The 21,842-nt window shown below is 39.0% G+C and overlaps 2 protein-coding genes across 7 annotated transcripts in view; both read left to right on the top strand.

The window, feature by feature from the left end:
* The window catches only part of mical2a (microtubule associated monooxygenase, calponin and LIM domain containing 2a), a 44,792-nt gene extending 41,852 nt beyond the window's left edge, over positions 1-2,940 (top strand). The window contains exon 24 of one of the 3 annotated variants that reach the window (XM_035682294.1): positions 2,518-2,940. The gene's annotated coding sequence lies outside the window, so the exon portion shown is untranslated. Of the gene's footprint in view, positions 1-1,297; positions 2,305-2,327 lie in introns of those variants that run through there. The other 2 variants (XM_035682292.1, XM_035682295.1) reach the window with 2 other exon arrangements.
* Positions 2,941-12,235: 9,295 nt separating this feature from the next.
* The window catches only part of tead1b (TEA domain family member 1b), a 46,880-nt gene continuing 37,273 nt past the window's right edge, over positions 12,236-21,842 (top strand). The window contains exons 1-2 of one of the 4 annotated variants that reach the window (XM_035651905.1): positions 12,236-12,512; positions 13,013-13,158. The gene's annotated coding sequence lies outside the window, so the exon portion shown is untranslated. The remainder of the gene's footprint in view (positions 12,513-13,012; positions 13,159-21,842) is intronic. The other 3 variants (XM_035651906.1, XM_035651908.1, XM_035651907.1) reach the window with 3 other exon arrangements.

The raw sequence follows: 21,842 nt of genomic DNA, 5'->3' as shown, positions 1-21,842 counted from the left end.
ATTTAAGTTTTAAGTTTGCCCTTATTAGATATAATGAGAGATTAAAAAAGTGAACTCTGCAAAGAATACTTACTTAGTATTTTGCATTTATGATTCTACCAAAAACAGGAGCAGGCCTCTCCCTCTGCTTGGGAAGAGTTCACTGAAAGGACAAAGCAGTAAGATAGAACTACTAGATCTACCTCTCCAAACCACTTTGTTTATGTCTGGCCTTTCTGGTTATCCCACCTGTGTTCAAAAAGGTCATTATTTGTTTAATCTCTCTCATCAGTGTTCCCACATAGCCTTGAAATCCAGCTTCCATACTGTAGGTACAAGTGGATGTGTAAATGTACTCCAGCATGGGAAAAATGAGAGCACTGGACGCTATTATTAGTATTAGTATGAGTATACTGCTGTTGTCTACAAAGCTATTGAATATCACCTATCAGGATAGATGCACCAAAATGGGAGAGAGCACTTGACAGAGCACATTAATTCATGAATGTGAACATGTGCATGAAAAGAACAGATGAAATGAGAAATTTCTATTCTTTGAGTAAGATTGCGAGTGTGAGCGTATTCTGATGATTTTTAGTCAAATAAAGAGTTTCATGTGAACACAGTTAATGATAGCATACTGCAAGGATTGCAGTGCCTGTCTATACTAGGGGAGCTGATTAGGTGATTGGGAACAGGTGATGGCTGAGGGTGGGACAATACTGGGGACTACTGCAGGGCAGGGAGGGAATAGCAGGTCTGAAATGAACCAGAGTGGCAGACAAATTGCTATGTAGACTTTTTAACATGTTAAAGCAGGAAAATAATGGTGTTTTTTTGTATGTAGGTGAGACAGTTCTGGAGTTGTGCTATTCTTCTTGCAGGATCACTGGCTGCTGGCTTGGTGTTCTGCGCCATTGTTGTTATCACTTGCACCTGTGCTGTTCCTGCTGCGACAAGTCAAAATGTCTGCCATTAAAAAGACTTAATTGATTGATTTTGATGTTGTCAGCAAAAATTTGGGAATGGTAAATTTGTCCTTACTTTTGGAGTGTCAACAGTATGAAAAGAATACAGGAATTAACTCAGGTGAGCGTTACTAGATTGTAATCTGACTATAGAGTAAACAAGTGTAGACTGAATGAGGGAGTGATTTCACACACACATTTCCCTGATTACTCCCCAGTTACTGCTCATTGCCCCATAGTTTATTTAAGGCAGTATGTCGCTCATTCTCTTTGTTTGGCAAGTTCCCTCGTTGTCAACCTGATTTTGTCCTCTGATTTCCTGCCTGTTAATCCTGTTACCTGCCTGTTAGTGGTGTGCCAGTATCCTGCCTCAGCCCACCAGTTTGCTGCCTACACTCATCAGCCTCCAGCCAGTCTCCTCCTGCCACTAGTGTTCACTAGTCTTCAGCCACACTCATCAGGTGGCCTCGGTCTTCATCAGCAGTCAAACAACCCCTTCAAGTCTCCAGTCTGACCCCTTGTTTCCTGCTGGCCTTCACCTGTTAAAGTTTGTTTCAAATAAACTATTGGTGTGTGTGTGTCTTGATTGTCTCAAAAATTGTAAAAACGGGGCTGCTGGTCCACACTTTGGGACACTTCGACATGTAGTAGGAGACCCGCTCTTTCTCCTTGAGCCACAACTGCCCAAAAAGAAGGCAGCATATGAGTGTATTAAAAGAGTACTCTACTGATTTAGCATTGCGTTCCTGTTGAACATTGCCGGCTTGTGATGGACAGTTTATAAATCAGTGCAGCTGAACCAGAGATATCATCTCTTTAATTCATTCATTCATTCATTCATTCATTCTTCTTTATTGTCAAAACCTGTTCCCTACGTCGCCCACAATGCAACTCGGCCGCTGACAGTTCAGTTGGAGATTTGGGTGTTTTATGCTTTTACATATATAGTTCAGCTATCATGCAGTGTTGTGTCATGTATAAGAAAACAAGTAGATGGTCCTGCCCACTGTCAGTCAGTGGTGGAATGGTAACTGAGTACATTTGCTTAAATGTATGGTCCTTAAGATTTTAGTCCTGGTTGACTTGGTGACACGTGTTGTTACTGGTGGTAAATGCGCTTTAATGTGAAGCTCCAGCAGTAGATAATGTTCTGTTTGCATTAGCAGTAACTTAATACAGCATTTTTACTGGGAATGTTGCCACAGACACCCCATAGTGTTATTTCATTTGGCAATAGATAGTGACTTAATAGACATTTATTTAGATGTAAATCTTAGAGATTGTTATCATTAATTAAGTATAAAGAGTATTTCCATTTCATGCAGCTTTTTCTACTTCTCCTCCACAATTGAAAATACTGTACTTTTTATTCCACTGCAGTTCTTCTCCAGCTTCTCTGTGCTGGACCATCAGCTCTCCTGTGACCTCTATCTATCAGTGCTTCATTCCAGATGTTTTAGATCTGGATCTTCATCCTTCAAAAGATTCAGCCTCACGTCTTGTCTCCCTCTGTGTGTGAATGGTGTACTTTAGCTTTGCTCTCTTGTGTGTTTGTCTGCCCTCTTTCTAGGTCTCTATAGTGGAGAGGTGGTCTTGTGGCTGAGGTCTGTGTTTGGTGGTGCCTGCAAGTTGCTTGACATGCTCCCAGATCCATATTCTTCACATATGTTTACAATCTTCTATCTATAATTTTGTCATCTTGATTATCCATGCTATCATTTTGCATTTTCTGTACGCATGTGTTGAGTGTGTTGTCAGAATTGAGGGTCTTATATGTATATATATATATATATATATGTTTTGAGGCTTTTATTGCCTGTAAGTGATAGTAACAGCTGTAGATTGTCACGAAAGTAATGAAGAGAGAAAGAAGGCATGGTCCACAGGTTGGAATCGAGCCCATGGCCACAGCAGCATGCTGTACAGACTGTAAAAAAACATTTGTGGCAGATTTGTGATATTGGGCTACATAAATAAAATTGACTTGACTTTATGAAGGTTTGGTTTTTTTGTCTTATAGAATATGTTGATTACAGACCTAACTATCCAATGAAATCCAAATGAGAATGTGAAAGTGAGGAGAAAATGTGAAAGAGGTTGCTCATAGTGATGAACTTGCAGAGAATTATCATTTGAATCTGCAGCTCCCCTCAGCTTTATGCAGCTTTATAGTGAGTTTCAGCTCATTGTTTAGTTGTTTGTCCTGCAACTTTACTGCAGCTCTCAGAGGGTAGTTTTCAGCCGCAACAGGCAATTCTTTTACAGCAAACGAGATTTAAAAACCCTGAATTACCTGATCAACACCAAACCGCAGGCAGACACAGTAAGCAACTAGGCAGTGAACATGGTGAAGCTTTTAGCAGCTAAAGGGTGAGATATTTCCCTCAGGAGTTGGTGGATACCAAAAATGTAGCTAAAAAGCTAAAAGATAAGTGAATATTGAACTTGGGTTCACCAGGTGGTCAAAACACAACTCAGAATTAAACATAATGTTGCTCTGTGATGTGCCAATCTTATGTTCACAACTTGATTCTACTGCCTCCAAGAAGCCAAAAAATAAAAAAATTAAAATCAGTTATTGCAGATTTAAGTAAAGGATCTGAATACTTATTCCACCACTGCTGTCAGTGGGGTTATGTACTCTATGCTGTATTCTACTTACAATATATACAGTAGTTTTTCCCTTTTTATGTATTTCTGCTACTGATATTTGAACAAGCCTTGCCGTTTTTTCTGTGTAACATTCACTTTAGTCATTACAGGAGCCTTGTGACAGCATGTGTGACAGCTCTACTTTAAAAAGAATCAATAGAATTTGAAACTCATTATTAAGACACTGCAGGGACAAGAAAAAATCAATCTCTTCACATGTGAAATTCTCATGTTTGTAATTATAGTGTATATATATTTTATGTTTCATGATGGTTAAAGGCTACTCAAGGGCTGTTCCAGTTCATAGCATCATACCAGCTGCTCTTAGTGTTGGTTGAGCCCTTTCTTGCCAGCCTTATCCTCTGACATTTAAGCTGGGATAGTGACAATGCATTTCAATAGCCCATTGTTCTGAACCACTATCATCAGTAAAGCCCAGGACCTGGGAGCTGTGCTTTTTCACCAAAAAGCAGAAAATGATCACCCATAATCAGACATCATACACCAAGATGTCTTAAACAGGAGCATTTCCAGCCATTAGGTGTAATTGCACTCCCGTATCTGCCTTTATATACCACTGTATTCATATCAAATAAGCCTCTTTACACATGCTAAGACCATAGCCTTCTCTGTCCTTTATATAAGACAACAGCAGTTCTGGCAGCAGTTTAGAAAAACACCCACATAAAGGCAAGCTTGGCAGGACAGACACTGAGGATGAGTAGTTTATGTCTATTAGAGGTTCAGGAACTCGTATATGTTTGTTATCTATTTTTGCTAACGCCTCAGAACATGAGAATCTATCAAGGGTTATCTATGTTCTCCACCATTATCATGGCACATTGTGCATTTGAACGTGCACATTCGTGGTTTGTAATTTTCTTCTTTTATGAAATTAAATCCATTTCACTGCTAGGATTATGTGCCAGAAACTGTATTTCTATATAACTTTTATAAATATACTGTATACCAGTGTTTCTGCAGGATTCAGTCTTTCTGAAATTTTCAGCATTGATTCTTTTTGCAGCAACCCGATAAAGCTGTGTTCTAATAACATGCATCTATGTGATATCGCAATATCTGCCTCAGATACAATCTGTGTGCGCATCTGGTTATTTTAAACATTGGTTATGCAATGATCTGTCTTTAATGTCTGTGTCCTGCTGGCAGAACCTTCTGTTGAATAGACAACTGAGCTGCCAAAGAGATAAAGAGATTTGGAGGCAACTAGCTGGTAAGCAAACTGTTAAAACTGTGATAAAAAACACCCAAACAGCTGCAGCAGCATATTGATACATCTGAAACTACATTTGTATGGATTTTGTTAGAAGTGATTCGTCACATAATCCTTTATAACCTCCACATTCATTACATGTTTGTAACAGTATATCCAATAGTTCCTTGGGTACTTGTCATCATTTCATAAACTACTGCATAATATGTAAAAACTAACTCTCACTTGAACTTTACTCCATTTCTCTATTTGAAAGGTACAGACCTTGTCTTTTTGTAACGGGTCATTTTAAATCTTAGGTTTATCAGTTGTAGCAGTAATTACACATAATGTCAATTCTCCAAATGAAAAGAAAATGAATGCATGTACTTTTTACTTCCACAGAGACATAGCCCATAAATCCACAAAGCTTCTCATGGCATCTGTGCAAACTAACCAACTCCATGCAAAACCAAATAACAACACAGAGAACATAGTGAAGTGGAGGATGCAGCAACACAGAGTAAAATGAGTTAGCAAGGTCTAACATGCAGAATATAAAAAGACAACCTGCGTCTAAATATGCACGTTTATTCACATAAAAAGAACCCTGAAAATATATTTTGATTTCGTTATCACAAAGTGACCCCACATTTAAAAGGTCTGCAGTCATGAAATATTGAACATGACAGGCTGAACCAATCACTGCAGTACATTTCTGCACAATACACCATGCAGCAGTATTTTTTATTCATTAGGTCTACTGATGGTCAACTGCGGACCTAGCTGCTATTTAATGGAGCCCTGCTTAATGACCAGAGTGACGGCCACCTGGTACAACAGGCATTTATTATATCTTGCATAAAATAAATCATCATGGGCAGGAGAGTGATTGTGTCGGTCTGAAAGCCTGGCATCCTGCCAACAGGCTTTGTGTCTGTTCAGTCAATTTAAGCAACAATCCTGTTCATTACTCTTCACCGTCAGTATTAGGACTGTGAAGGAATGGTCACTTAATATGTACGGAGTTGAGTGGTTAGGAGGGGGACTGTTTACATGTTTTTGATCCGCTGCTTGTAACCTGGAATGAGTACAGCATTGGTTACCATGGTGACCAATGTGACACGAACCTGGCTGTCCAGGTGCTGATACTTATGATGTCATTTAAAAAAAGAGAGGAAGTTGGGTTGAGAGGAGTCTTTAAGAATCTTGTGTAACCTTGTCCCTTAGTCTAACTCAAGATTTCAGCAGGGGGTTCCTGTAATCTTTGGTGCACTGTGAACCATTTTGTCCAGACATTTGCTGTCTTATGCTGAGGTGTTCCCACACCACACAGTTAACCAGAGGTGAGGATTCTTTCCATCCCAGTGTTGACATCCCACTTTAAAGATTATGAGATTGTTAGACCCAAGAATTTGTAGTTCTTTTATAGAATAGTTTTTTTTTTCATGGCACAATTGGCTCAATGTGGTATAATCATATTTCATTAGATGTGTCCCTAGTGATTCCATGATGAAGCAACTTCAGGAGAAGAAAATCTTTTTAAAACCTGATCAAATTGCAAAATATCACAAATATATACCTACCGTGAGAAACAAAAATCAAGATAAACTGCTCACTAGAAGTATGTGTGAAGTGCAGACCAGATAAGAAAGCTTTAGAAAATGTGTACATTTGGAGTTTACGCACTAACACTGAACAGCTTTGGCCACAGTGACACTTGTAAATGTAATAATGCTCAGATTATTCCACTATATCAATATATACTATAATACCATAATTCATTGGGTATCTTCTATCCACTTTTCTGGTATATGTAAACTATACAGGCGAAGTTTCAAAAGGTTTTAGTCTACTCCTTTTACATCAAAGAGGCTGTAGTATACACGCAGAATAAAAGGAATTCATAATTTTTAAGATCAGTGCTCAGGCAGTAAGGGGCAATGAAAAAGGTAGTATGGGCCTTTGTGCAAATAATTAGCATTATTGTTATAGAATATCAGATGAATTGCATATACATATCTGAATGGAAACCTGAGCACCAGAATAAGTGGAGACCTTGGAGTTGGACATTGGGGATGATATATGAAACAGAAAATAAGTTGCCACAAGGGGGCATTTCCAGACACCTCAGTTTGAAACTTTTCATCAGTTCATCAGTATCAATGAGCTTTGAGAGCAACAATTCTGCCAGCATGAGTATTCATATATTTAGAACAGAAGATTGAACCTTAATTTATTTGTGATTTAAACATCTTCCATCATATCTACTCATTCGACACAGGAAAATAAATGTTGTATGGTACAAACTAAAAACTTACTTATTCAGGCATATTATATATGCTAAATATATGGTCACAAAAAATGCAAGCACAAAAACAAAGTATGAAATAATCAGACGCTCTTGCTGATTGGGATGTGGGCTCCCCCACTCCTATTCATTTAGCCAGTAAGTGGCTCTCACTAGTCCTTCTCTTATCTCTGAATAAAGTGAATCAGTGTGGCTGGCTGAGCAGTCAAAGCAGAGAGCCAGGGAAGCACCTGGCCTTGCACAGCTATCTGATTAGAGGAGGTTGCAGGCCAGGCTGAACCAGACCAGGCCAGGCAGCGGCAGCAGCAGGGCAGATCTGGACTAAAATGAACTAAACCACGTTAATTCTATTGCACCATGGCCTCCCTTAGTGGCTTTGGGGCAGCAGATTCAAATCAAAACAATGCTATAACACAGACCTACCTTAACAACCAAGGAGTCAGGTATGAGGTCTGCTGTTAAGAAACTATAGCCTCACTGGCTCAGAACAGCTGATTGGTGTTCGCTGAAGCATGCATTCAGTGATTAAACTGTTATCATCTACGGTGTCCCCAAGCTCCCAAATTGGCTTAGGAAAAAGAGTCCTTTGACATACTTTATCTCAGCTGAAAGTAGCATGAATGTTGAGAGTGACACAGCAGAGTGAAGGCATTAGTGAGAGTTCTGCACACACGCACAAAAATAAAGATTAGGAAAGAGTTTGGAATTGGTTCTGGTTTTATTTGCTCTATTTTTTTTAGGAAAAGATGATTTGCAGATGGCTAGATCCACACAGGATGGACTATACATACACTCTACGGGACATATGCTTAACATTGCAGCTCCATGACATTTATAAAAGAAAAAAAAGGAGGTTTAGACTTAGGCTTGGGTTTAGGCTTAGACCAGGGGTAGGCAACCTGCAGCTCCAGAGTCACATGTGTCTCTTTGACCCCTCTCCAGTGGCTCCTTGTGGCATTGACTAAAAATTATATGGAAATGAATTAAAGTTGTTTTTTCACAGTCATCTATCATTGTTGTCTCAAATATACCTTTGCAGGTTCAAGGTGAAATACTGGAAAATATAAGGAGACGTACTTTATACTGTAGGCCGTCACCAGGAAAGCACCATCCTAAGTCATGACCCGCTGTTGGACCCATCACACTCATTAGTTATTGAATGTAAGGGACACTATTAGGCAATGACATCGGTACAGAGGCACATGAAAACAGCTGCCTGTTGTGTAAAAAGAAATTGTTTGTTATTTCAGTGTTATTCCTGAAAAACTGCAAGGCTGTTTCATGAAGGGGTCAGTTCCATTAGCCTGTTTTTGTTCAGTTTTGGGGAAAAAAATTACCATTTGTGGGCAAAGTGTACACACAGTTCAATGTAAGTGCAGTACAGGAAAGTGTAGGTCTGAGTAATGCAGGAGGAATCTGAGTGTGCAGGGCCTAGGTTTCACTGGGCTGTCACACCTACCAAAATGATGTCTGCATTCTGCAACCACATCATATTTGTCATTTTTAAGCTACATATGATTTACACTGATTAATTATATGCAGTGTTATTTTTCCTTTTTTAATGTGTTTTACATGTTTCTTTTCCTTCTTTTTTTAGATTAAAAGCAAAAGTATTTCTACATTATTTAGCGGGTGTTTGGCCTTCAGGTTCTGTGGAGGACAGGGCCTACATGTCTGGAAAGCTCCAGGTTTACTGTGTGTCAGCTGTTTTGGATATTTTGGATATTCCTGAATGAAAGTGTTTAATCAAATCTCAACAGAGTAAATCAAACACCAGCTAGTGTTCTTGCACAGAAAAACTGTACCTATCGCACACAGAGAGTGGGAAGAATAAAGGTTAGTTGGACCATAGATAGAAAGTTATGCACCTGTTTCTCTGGTGTTCTCAATAACAGAAAAGCTGTTGTTTAATGTCATACTCAAGTGACACATGCAGTATATGTGCTGCATTTGATGTGTTAAAGTAAAAAGCTGACAGGGTGTGTGTATTTGCAGAGGTGTGTGTATTTACAGGGGTGTGTGGACCTTTACAACAGGTCTCTAATAAGTGGAACATGCATTTGAACATGTGACTCTCCCACTCTGTCTCACCTTCATTCGCTCATTCCCTGCTGACACGTTTATCTGTCTTGTCTCATTTGCCACCTATACAGCTTATACCACTGCACCGCTCATGCGGCCACACCCTGTTGCGCAACAGCTGAGTGCATGAACAGTGTCGTCACAGGATGGGCTTGGTGGATGAGCTATTTGTTTTGGTGTAAACAGTTTGGTGGCGTTTCTCCTTCACCGGATGCAGGAATGATGAAATACAATGACAGCACAGTGAACACAGAGATAAGAGCATCAGGAATTCATATATCCATAATTTAACTGTAATCATTTGGCTCAGTAACCTACAAAATGCAGTCCTCCGCTGGGTGCACTGACACTGAAGACTTCTCATATTAGAGTGTTTTTCTGAATTCTGACACACGTGATCAGAGCTCTCAGGATACAGCAAGATTATTTTTAATAAGTCAGCTGATGATTTACCACTGTTACATCTGAGCTCCTGGAGTTACAAACTGCTACATTCATCTTTGTGGTAAAAAAACAAACCAAAACCAAATGTTTTTTATTAAAGACGTCCCAGATACAGCTGACTTTTGATGATTAAAAATTTGTTTTGGAGGGAATAACCAGGACAATAGAAAGAGAAAGAAATATGACTGCTAACAAACTGCTTTGAGTGGCTCCTGCTAAGATGTACCATGAAGTACATTTTCAATAAACATAAAGACATTGAAAAACAATCCTGTATAAACAACATTTGAATTTTACACCTCCCTGTGTTTCTCTTTGGGCTAAACGTGCACAGACAGGTGTTAAAAGGTGTTGATGGATGTCCTCAGAGGGGCAGTCGTTCATCTTTATAGATCCTTTTCTTTTGAAGGATTGGTGTCAAAACACTGGCTTCTAATGGATGACTTGTTCAGACAGGACCGCGGTTGTGTCTTTGACTGTATTTTTGTTTTTGTTTGAACTCGCACTTGTAAATCTGGCAAACTCAGCCTCTATAAAAATCAAATCATATTGCAGGTCGGTGAATACAGTGTTAGAAATGCATATCTCTCATCTGAACTGTTTGCTTGTTTGCTTGTGGCAAACACACTGCATATATATTATGATATAATAAAGAATGTAATAAATACATTACATTGACAAGATAGGCTTATTAAGTGAAGTAGGGCATTATCAAAGAATGAAAAATCTGTTTGTATCTTGTATTCTTGCCCATTTGAAGGCCACAGTGTGTTTAAGACGGCGATTATAGCTTCACAAAGTTGCTCCACACCCAATCTGCATGAAGGCCTGCTTTCAACATTCCCCTCCTCTCTCCTGTTTGAATTTGGCCAGTCTTGTGAAGTCAGCTGCTGCCTTTAAATCCTGTAGGAAATACTGCAGCCCTGAACTGAGCAATAAGGAATTAACTAAAGGTATGACTAAGAAGAACGTGTATTGAGGGAAAATGACTAAGTAACTCACATTATTATGTTATATACATGATTCATATGGTTTGCTCTGCTGTGCTCTAATTTTAGCAATCTTTTACAAAAGAGGTTTAAACATCAACCACACACCCTCTGCAGCGCAATCCAGCTATGCTATGTTCATGACCAGTTTTTGACTCTAATACTGTTCTTTTAACATTCAAGTGATAATTACAGCTGGGGATCAGGTCTCACTTTAGTATAAATGTCAGAGTTGGCACTATAAAACAGACGTTAGCACACATAAATGCCATCTACCAGTTCGCCTTTCAAAGTAGTTAAAGTTAAATGCAACTGTAGCTTTATGGTGGCTCATTTGTGGCATCATAGAAATCTTTCCAATTGCTACCTCTATCTTGTGTGATGTAAATGTGTCAATAGTATGTGATTCTTTAAAACATGTATGTGTTTGTGCCTGTTTGTTGCAACAAAAACGTGAAATTCATGTAGATATTTTAAACATATTTCACATGTGAAATGTTCAAATGCCACTTGGGTCTGTTTGTGATAAAACATGTTAAGTTTAAAAATGTTAGCAATTTTAAAATGAAATGTACTAATATTATGTATAATAAAGTAGAGCCACGCTTTAATGTTCCCGAGGGGCATGTTGGCTTGCAAACAGCAGTCAATGGTAATAAATATTAAATACAAAAATGGTAAATCACACAATACATTGATACATAAAGTGCATATTCATATAAACACAAGTACACCAACATCATTGTCACTTGTCACCAAAACCACCAAAGGAAGCGATGAGAAAAAAAATGTTTTTTAAATGTAAAAAACCACATGCATTATCTGTTCCTGCACTATACTGCTTTTTGCACATCTGGTTAGATGCTGAACTGCATTTCATTGTCTCATTTCTTGTATATCTATCTGGTACATTTCATACATGATGAACTGCATTGTTTCTTGGTAGTTTGCAGGATATCTAAAACTAGATTTGATGATACAATAAAATTTGGTGGGATCTTGGCCAAGAGACATGTGGATCCAGCTGTAACATTTTCTATTATTAAAATTACTGTCCTCTAGTGCTGCCTATAGGCGTGGGTTTGTTGTGCCAGAGCAGAGTTATTATAGCTGTGTATTTTTCCTTAGTTTTTTATTTCGATTTAGTTTTTAATCATGTTTTCTTTTATTTCTTGACATTCATTTTATTTATTTATGTTATTTTTTGAAAATGTTTAGATTTAGTTTTTTGCATATTCAGTAACTACATGTTTTTTTTTTAGTATAAGTATATAGTATTTAGTATATAATATGTTGGGTATTTGTCTGCCTAGATTAGTATTAGTATGCCTCCTCATGCATGTTCCATTGAAAATTAAATTTCCATTTCACTTAACTGAAATAATTTTTCACCCCCTTAGCTTCATTTACTTTTCTAGTTAAGTTCAAAATGAACTCTAATAACCTCGGAGAGAGGGGGTTCATCGATAACCTTCTTCGGATCTATACCAACACAAGTGCACCGCTTGCAACACCACGACCGCGGAGCTGCAAAATCGGAGTTTCCGCGGTGTCCCTGAAGGCGTCAGTTCTCGGGATGTTTTGTACCCTCCCTGCCCCTGCTGCTGCTGCCTGCTGCCCAGGCTGGCTGCCGGGGGCTCGGGATGACGCCACCTCTCGCTCCGCCCCGGCGCAAACTCGCTCTTTGCGTTCATTTCATTCCTCTTCTCATTCCGAGCATTCTTCGCATCTCTGTCAGTGCGCGAAGCGATTCACCTACACCTTCCTGGCTGGCCCAGAAAACACCAGAATAACTTGACATAGTATTAAAAATACCCCGTAACATCCCATTACCAAAAGAAAGGGACATTTTTATATGAGATATCAATAACGAGGTAAGTTTCAATGGTAGTTGCAGGTATCCAAAAACTGGTTGTAGACTTCTGTTCGTGAGAGGGTTAGTTGGCGTCTTTTTTTATATAATATCTGGACAATTTATTACAAATGTTGGCTTATTATAGGTGTTTACTATTCATCCCATGGCGTGAAGTAACGTTAGGTCGTTTGTTTCCATCGCTGGGATAGATGGCCGATTCTGGTCGCTGTTGCAACAGGGTGCTCACTTTGAGCACTCACTGTTGTAGCCTATGGCTCTGACATAGCAGCGAAAATCTTTGACATTTTTCACATTTTTTTGAAAAGAAGCCCGATCATACGCCCCTATAAAAGCCTCGGATGCTCGTTTGTCCTGTGTTTAGATCCTCAGAAACTCCCAGCGGGATTCGGGATGAACTAAAAAATATAAAAATATCTATATATATATTTATATACTGCACGAATAACCATTTTTTGGACAAGATGACGGTTGAAAACGTTGCTGTTTTCCTCTCCGTAGTTGGCTCAGCCGGGAGTTGTTGGAGATTTCACCGGAGCATTTTCGGACCACCTCGGAAGAAAACACAGTGGGGAGACTTGTTGCTTCAACAACGTTTTGGCGGTGTCTTTTTTTTTTTTTTTTCTAAATCGCCGTCGAAGTTTTGTGTAAGTAAATGTCTTCTGTTTGTTACTTCTGTCGCCAGTTTTTGTGTGCTGCTCCTTGCTCTCCATGTTGTTACTGTAACTCTTAACGATACTGAACCAGAAGGGAAAGCTTCAGTCAAAAGTCGTTTTTATTGTTTTCATGTTGCGAAAGGTAGATTAAAGCTCCTTTCTGTTTGTGGCTCAAAAAAAATAAACAATGTCGGTTTTTTTTTGTGGGTTATTGTTACTTTGGGAGGTTTTAAATAATATTAAAAATGGCCTAACATGACCTTGTGTAAGCTAAATGTTTGGTTGTCGTTGAGGAGGAAAGTTAGCTCAACATTTGATGTTTATGGGGCTTTTATTTGGGGTTTCCTTCATTGTTTTCCCTTTCCTTCCTCTACTTTGGGAAATGCCTGCTCAGCTAAAACTCAACTCCCCCTCAACTGTTAGGCCAGCTGTGTGTATATGTGTGTGTGTATGTGTGTGTGTGTGTGTGTCACAAAGTTTTACTCCTCACAATGATTTCATACCCAGAACTTTTTGTGGACTTTGTGGGAAAATTACACAGGCTATTATGCAAAGGGAGGGATGAGAATAAGGCCAAAAGCTTTCATTAGCAACAGTAAAGTTGGCCTAAAAAGTGGGTGTACCAAACACTGAGAGATCTCCCCTTTGTGCCAGACATTGGTTAGTCTCCAGTTTTTTTTCTCCCCCCTTTGACACTTTACAGAATATTTGCTTGCTTTAAATTGTCAGATTTGGTTTGCTTTGGACAAGCAGCCCAGTCAGGTCATCAGGCCGCAGTTTACACAGGACAGATATGCTGCTGTGATTCAATCAAGGAGTCTTTATACTTAAACACACACATATATATATATATATATGGATTTTTTTTATTCTCTTGGGAGCTCTCCAGTTGTGCTTTTTAGTATCTCAGCCCGCTGTTTCTAGTCACAGTGATCACATCACACGGATCCAATTGTGTTTCATATTCACGTTCAGGAAAAATGAACTAATTATGAATATGGAGTTTTGTAAAAGCAGCTGTTTTGTTTTATAATAAGCTTTGTAGAAGACGTGAGAAAGCAATGGGGAGTGAAAACCTGCCCATTGTGCCCAGGCTTTAAAGGGAGGTTCCTGAACAATATCCCACCACTACAAGTTTCTGGCTGCAGCACCTACAGCCTTTTTGTTTTCAACGTGTTGGCTATGGCGAGTGCGCAAGTTCGCAGCTCTGCTTTCATAATGTAAAGGTTGCTTTTTCTTTTGGTTAGCTGCTGTTAAACATTTTATGTAACTTCGCTGAAGATAAAAGAGACAAAAAAAAAAAGACGATGGGAGACGCAACATTTTTCATTTAATTAACGTGAAAGGGCTGTTATCGTTTCCAGAAAACAGTTTGAATGCGGCCGGGCGTAACCCCAGACAAGGCACAGTGTAAATCTGCTTGCTTGGAAGAAGAAGAAAAAAAAAATTAGGGGTAGAAATAGATGCTTTGTTTTCAGCTTATGCAACCAGTGGACCTGTTGGACGAAAGCCTGCATAACATTTGTGCAAGAATAGGATGTTGTCTTTGTTTTGACCTAGTGAGACTTCACCTCTGAAACTAGGAGTTTCCAAACTCTCTGTTTTTTGACAGATAACGCAGTGCATCCACCTGTTTGTTGAAGAGACTACAACACAGACACGCTCACAGCTATAATGATAGATGATCCCTTCTGGATATTATATTATGTTGGCTTTATAGGCTACACAGGCCATGTGTAACTTTGATGCGTCGTTTGTTCAGGTTTTGTTCCTGTACGCTGCCTTGTTGAGGTCTGAGGGCAGAACTACAGAGTGTAGTCTATTTGTTGTCAAGTGTGGACAGAATAATGTGCTTTTGTGTTACTTCTTGGAGCAAAGGGAGAGACTCCTTTTTTTTTCTTTTTCCCCAGTTGTCCACACTAGATATTGTTCGAGGGTTGTCGACTTAATGCTGTACGAGGAAACTTGGGAAATATAAATTCTTGCTTCTGTTTTTACAAAGTGCAGATTTAATTTTCTCCTGCCAGCTACGGCGTCTAGTGAGCCTGGCATCACGTGTGTACGCATATCAGTTTCATTACTGTATACCTTTTCCGGTATTTAAAATGCTTCAAAGCTCTTGCCATGTTTGTGCAGTGACATGAAATGAAATGAGATATGGCGCAGTCTTTGCATCCAATAATGACCGAATGAAGAAAGAATCCATATTGTCCCTTCAGCCACATGTTATCATCACTAGCTTAATATTTTAAATAACCTCAAATGGTTCCTGACCGCTTTGATTAATAGGACGTGAAGAGATCCAGTGTGTGTGCGAGAGTCATAACTGACTGCTGGAGAGAAGCACCGTGCTCCATGCAACAGGTGCCATAGAGCAGTGATGTGTTTGTTTTAGAAGGATGGCATCTCGTTGAAAAATGGCATTTAATTCCACTAATATTTGTTCAATATTGATTATTTCTGGGTCCTGGATGTAAACAGATCAGGTCGTACAGTTGGGCTTAAGGTTGAGGCTATATATATATATATATATATATGTACATATATTGTATACCAAATTCTTGAGGTTGAAATCGTCACAAATTTAATTTGAGGTCATGTCTATCTGTTAATAACATTTATTTTTTTTAGTGAATTTGAGATTTTTATAACTTTTAGCAGTTGTCTGTGTTCATGTAGATGGATGAAGGAATAAAGGAATAAAGGTATTTATTCCTCTGTCTTGGTGGGTTGATGAGACGTTTTCATGGTTCAGATTTTATTAGTTTATTTGCTCCTCCCAACAGTTTAAAGCTTTGGTAGTTCTCGATTTTGGACAGTAATCCATACCATACACGTATGAAGAAGAATTTGATGTTAAAACAAAGGTTTGACCCGATTGGAAATACAGACGTACGTGCAACAAGCCACGTTTTCTATTTGTAGTAAGGGCCTGTGAAATTCCTCATGGGAATGTGAACGCATTACGTGTCCAGCATTTTAATTGAAATGATAATACACAATATTATTTTTTGTTATGAAAATCCTGGGCTAGAAAAAGATCTGTGATCTGTAATTGAATCTGGACCCAGAGTCATTAATTGTGTAATTAGATGTGATGTGTGGCAGGGGTAGAATCACATCAAAACATCAGTGTGCTCCTCGGTCAAAGCACACTTTAAAAAGAGGACACTCCTGCAGGCTTCCAGACTGTGTGTGCCCTGAGGTAAACCCTGGTCTAGAAAGAGAATTTTAGAGTATGCACTGCTGCTCAGCAGTTTGAGCAGGGCCCACTGAGGCCAGTGGAGAGTGCCACCAAAAAGGAAAATCTGGCTCAAAGCCACTGACGTCATCTAAGTAAATCTGCTTCAGTACTGCAGCCATAAAATGACTGCCAGCTACCGAATGCACTTTGGCCCTGTCAACCACCTTAATAAGTGCAACACAGTTGTTTTTTTTCCCTCCTTGTGAATACTTATGGAAGACAGGCTGTGTTTAAGTCTACTGCTATTTTTTCCTCCAGTTGTAGCAGACTTCGCCTTTTCATTCAAAAGGAACAAGCCATGTTTCAGCCTTTCCAATTTTGCATTAAGCACCAAATGATTGAGCTTCTCTGACCCTTTGAAGTCACACCACATTAGTATTACATCCACATAATTTTTACCATATGGTCAGTTGTGTGCTGGAAGAAAGACATTTAGACAGCATAATGCCATAACCACTCATTACTGACGTGTAGTGCCTTTAGAAGTTATTTAGACGCTGGGACATGCACTTTTTCTTCCTATTCTTATTTGAATAAAAGGGGCAAATAAATGAGCTGCCTCATGATCACACACAGATGAAAAGTAATACGCACTCCATGAATCATTAGATGAGTCAGTTTCTGAAACCACTATAAACATTTTGAGTTCTTAACCACAATGAAAGCAGGAAATCTCGGCTTCAACATCTTCCTTTCTCAGTGCTGGCCATAGTAGCGGTAGTGGTGTTCAGCTTCCCACTAGTGAAAGGAAACCCATGGAACAAAGGCACGCAGTCACTTCATTTACTGAAACTGTGTATAATTTGTGGCTTGTATTCAAATGTGGGTTATTCAGTCTCTTTGGCACCGTATTCCCCAGTCGTTGCTTGTAATAAATTCCCACAAGACCTTTCATCAATGGTCGCAGTATTGTTATCATGGCTGACACAGATCAGGCCGGCTCTCTCTGCCCTGAAGGTGCCCTGGATTCAGTCGAGGCACAGATAGACTGGAGGGTTAGCTCCCAACATTAATATGCAGGCTGTGCCCGGTAAATTAGTTTGGAATCTGATCCGGGACACGGCAACGGAGAGCTGTATTGTTCAAACAGTTTTTTTTCTCTCTGTTTAGTCTGTTTAATAGATCCAAATAGTAGTCGTTTTCTATGAGGAGTTTCGTTGGTTTATAATAACATAATCAACACAGGTTAGCGATTTTCTGCAAGCACTGGTCAAGCAGGAATATGTAGAGCATTTGTTGTGCGTGTGTGTGTGCGTGTCATTTCTCTATTTTTCTGTTTTTAATAGTTCTAGTTCTAACAGAGCAGTGGCACAGATGAATTCATTGATAATAAGAAAAATATAGAATATCGCCAAACCTATTCTTTTAAAAAGGCTTCCAAATGTTTAGATGTGTTACAAATCAATGTGACCGGACAAATATTCAAGAACACATGGATTCAATTCTGCGTTCAGTTTTGGCTACTCTGAAGACTGTACATAGCATCTTATAGTGTCTAAATTAACAACTACCTGCTCAGTGTCTCACACAACAGCCTTGGATACTTACTTCTCATTACCCACCGAATGCCCCCCAAAAATTCCAATTACAGTAGTCCATACAAGTCAAGATAACTTTACTGTTTGTGTTTGCTTTTTATAAGTGCACTGATTTCAAAATTGATTTTTTTTTTGGGATGTACTAGAAGAAGTCATAAAAATAGGAAGTCTTTCTTACATTTTTGCTCTTGTGGGATCTTTGTATCGTCTCTGCGTGTCCTGCTCTCACTCGGAGAGCCTTGTCTTTCTGCTGCTGTCGAACCCGATGAAAGAGGAATTTGGAAAAATATGTCCCCCTTTTTTGTGTTATGTTTAAAGGAAGAATTTTCAATATAGCTTTGGTTGTGCTTAGGATTTTGTGAGCATGCCAATACCCTAGTGTAGTGTAGTATATTGTACTCCGGGATAGTTAATGGCAGCTTTAATATGAGTGCGTTACAGGTTTTTGATCATTTCTTGTATAACTGACTTGATTGTCTTTCACTGCCAAATATTTGACATTAAAAAGTGTTTTAAAACTGTACAAGGTGAAAAGCCAAACAACCCCTTATTAAATTGTTTCAGCACAGAGTTGTATACTGGTCATAGGCAGTTCTTCATTTCCTTAGAAAAATGAGTGTTCAATTTATTCAGTTATTAGTAACAATTGTCATTCTCTAAGTACTTATATGGTTCAAACATTTAGGAAAATGTATGATAAAAACATTCAGCGCTTTAGGTACAAACAGATACAAACCTGCTCAACTTCCTAGAGCTAGGCAGGTTAGTATAGCATCAAATGAACAATAATTGGCCTCACCTGTTGAGGTTCATTACTAATAAAAAAAATATTGGTGTGCACCCACAGTCGTCCCCCAAATAAAGTGACATGATACATATTTGGTAAGTAGTACAAAACAAAAATATCATTTGATTTTGTCAATTTCCCCAGGCTGCCCAGCAGCTCTTAAGAGGCAGTTTTATTTATGACAGATGAATCCAGTGTGATATGCAGGAGTTGCCAAGTGAAAAAAGAAAGGAGAGGAAAAGATGGATGCAGAGAGACGAGTATATAAGGGGATAAATGATGGCTAGAGAAAAAGAAGAAGAAAAGAGATGAAAGTCAGTGTGAATTGGCAGAGCCAAATGCAAATGGTGGCCTTCATGCTCATCACTGTGATTTGTTTTTTCATGCCCATCCGCACGCGTCCTGAATGAGCCAGCGGCCAGCACTAGGCCTGCTCCGCTCTCATAACTGTCAGGAGATCCTTTATCTGACGGACCTTTATTTACAGCTTTAATTTCCTGAGCTTTATGTGTTCCGCTCACACTCCTCACTACTGTGACATGGGCGTATGCTGTGCGGAATGCACTGCAAATTTTTGATAGGCAAATGTCTTCTGAGCTTTCATTACATTTCATGTTTAAATGGGAAATTGTATTTTTTTTTTTATATATATATTTTGGTATTTCTGGCAGGACAGGGATGCACCCTCAGAAGGAGAAATGTTCATCTCTTAGATTCAGTCAATTTTCCCTCTGTTGTTCAGAGTGGCAAACCTTTAGCTATGTCTCTTTTCTGGGCTGCCGACATATCTGATGTTGTCTAGGTCATGTTGTTGCTACCTGTTTCTCAGTCTGAGGCAGGTAGAGAGGGCTGCTTTGACAGAACCTGTAAATCAATCCTATTCTCTGGCAAACAAAGATTGATCCCACGGTGGCCTGATGGTTGCTGGGCGGTGGGATCCAGGCCTCAGATTTGAGTGGGATGATATCAGACAGATTCACGGCACCTAAGCCTGCCGGTTCAAAGAGGCATGAAATAAACACGAGGCCATTGCCAATAACAGAGGCAGCATAAGTAAGCTTTCTAGCCTCTCCAGTCTACCTTCAGAAATTGGTATTGAAAACCCTGTTTATTCATTCATCTGTAGATTTATTCATGAAATCTAAAGAAAATCCAATACAGAATCGATGGTTTTGTCCTGACATTCTTTTGTTAGTTTAGTGACATCCTGTAATCTGTTAAGAAATGTTTGACATGATTGTGATAATTAAATTTTTCTCTTCAATTCACCTCATTATCTTTTCTTAAATTAAATTGCAGTAGGTTAAGTGTGTTAAGCAGTTTCTTTTTAATTAAAGGCAGGATATTAGTTGCCACACCTATTTATTTGATTCCGATTTACAGTGGTTGCATGCCTGAACTTTACTGTAAATGGTAAAGCTCTCTAAATAAATTGAATTCGAGGAGTATTTCCATAGATTTTTGGTTAAGTGTATTGTGCGTGTTTCCTGTAACTTCATCTCAAGGTCCACAAAGACCTGCTGTCAAATTCTTCATTCCATAAACATAGAACATTTACCCCCAAGGTAACTAATTTGTTTAAATGACAAACACAAAATGGAATTTCAGTCATGTCTGACATTGTAAATGTTCACACTTGGTTACGCGTTGCTCCAAACGGAATACTTTTGACATTGCTGTCATAATTATGCAAAGGCCAGGATATGTCTTTACAACATGCTGAAAATGTTGAGTTTTGAAATCACATGGTAATTATAGTTTTACACACTGTGGCCTTAACTACTGTGGGCCATTATGGGGTGCACAAAAGTCATTCACAGAATCATTATTGCACCCTCTGAGATAACGGCACAAAAGAACTCCACATGGAAAATTACATTTGAGACCTCTCATCTGCTATTTCATTACCTTGCTCTGTCTGATGGGTGAAATGGGTTCTCTTAATTTAAGGAGCTGGATTCCAGCTTGGTGAGTGGTTTATGTAATCTCACGGTAAGTGTAATTTCCCATAATGCCATGTCACAGCTACTACTCTGCTTAGCTACCACATTCACTTATTGCATTGCAGGCCATCTCCACCCCGCATTTCACAAATAAGACCATTTCTATGGTGTATGCCCTGCAAAGACAGAAGTATGCAATTATCTGTAAGCCACAAGTGTTTCTATGGGTGACATTCATACCTTCTTTTGACGGACATAATTAGTCCACAGATTCTACGGCACTAGAAACCATCTTGGTTGACAACTCCGGTTATTCACATGTTGCACACAGCAAAGGCATCCAATTGACGGGGAGGACTTTTATTGTTTCATCTGTGTTTGAATGAAGAGATTGTCAACAATCCCCATCTTCATTTGACATGACAAGCCCCAGAAAAACTGTTTATGAGATAAATACAATACAAAATTGGTTGTTTTTCAGTTTACAGATACTGGTATGAAAAAGTATGCACTCTTAACTGTGTACACATGAATAACCATACCCCACATCCTTTTCTTCTTCAACTCAAACACTCATTTCCTCTTTCGTTACTTCACCACATCCCACGTTATATTCGTAATAATTTGACGTTTAACGTTGGTGTACTTTTGACAGTGCAGCATCTTGAAACAAGAGTTGGATAAATAAAAAAGGTTGGGATGATAATTCCACAGATCGGCCCAACAAAGACATTTCTTGTTGCTAGTAATGTATAATCGTATGATATTTGTTAACAAGTAATGCTTAAATCCTTCCATAAAATATTTATGGGTAAATTGTTGCATTAGTCTGCACCCATGTTTTATTCATGTTCATATATATTGTTATTCTCCAAACATTTATTTGCAGCCACCGAGCAAAAGTTGAATTAAGTCTGTAACTTCAAACAGTGACTTGAAGGAATGGATGCATGCAAGGTGCGACACACATCTGGGCAGTGGCCAAAATGCAGACGTGAATCTGTGTGGCTTGCTGGCCTAACTTTTATGGTTTCACTTGTTAGTGAAACTTCAAATTTATCAGGAAAGCTTGAATCCCCATTGGGTCTTAGGGATTGTTAACCTGCCTTGCATTGAGGTCCTATCAGGAGCACTTGAACCACTGCCCCCCCCCCCCCCCCCCC

The sequence above is a fragment of the Morone saxatilis genome, unplaced genomic scaffold (assembly GCF_004916995.1).
Source record: "Morone saxatilis isolate NCDOM2014 unplaced genomic scaffold, NCSU_SB_2.0 Contig11, whole genome shotgun sequence".
NCBI classification, from domain to species: Eukaryota; Metazoa; Chordata; class Actinopteri; family Moronidae; genus Morone; species Morone saxatilis.
This window is presented reverse-complemented; position numbering and strand designations above follow the sequence as displayed.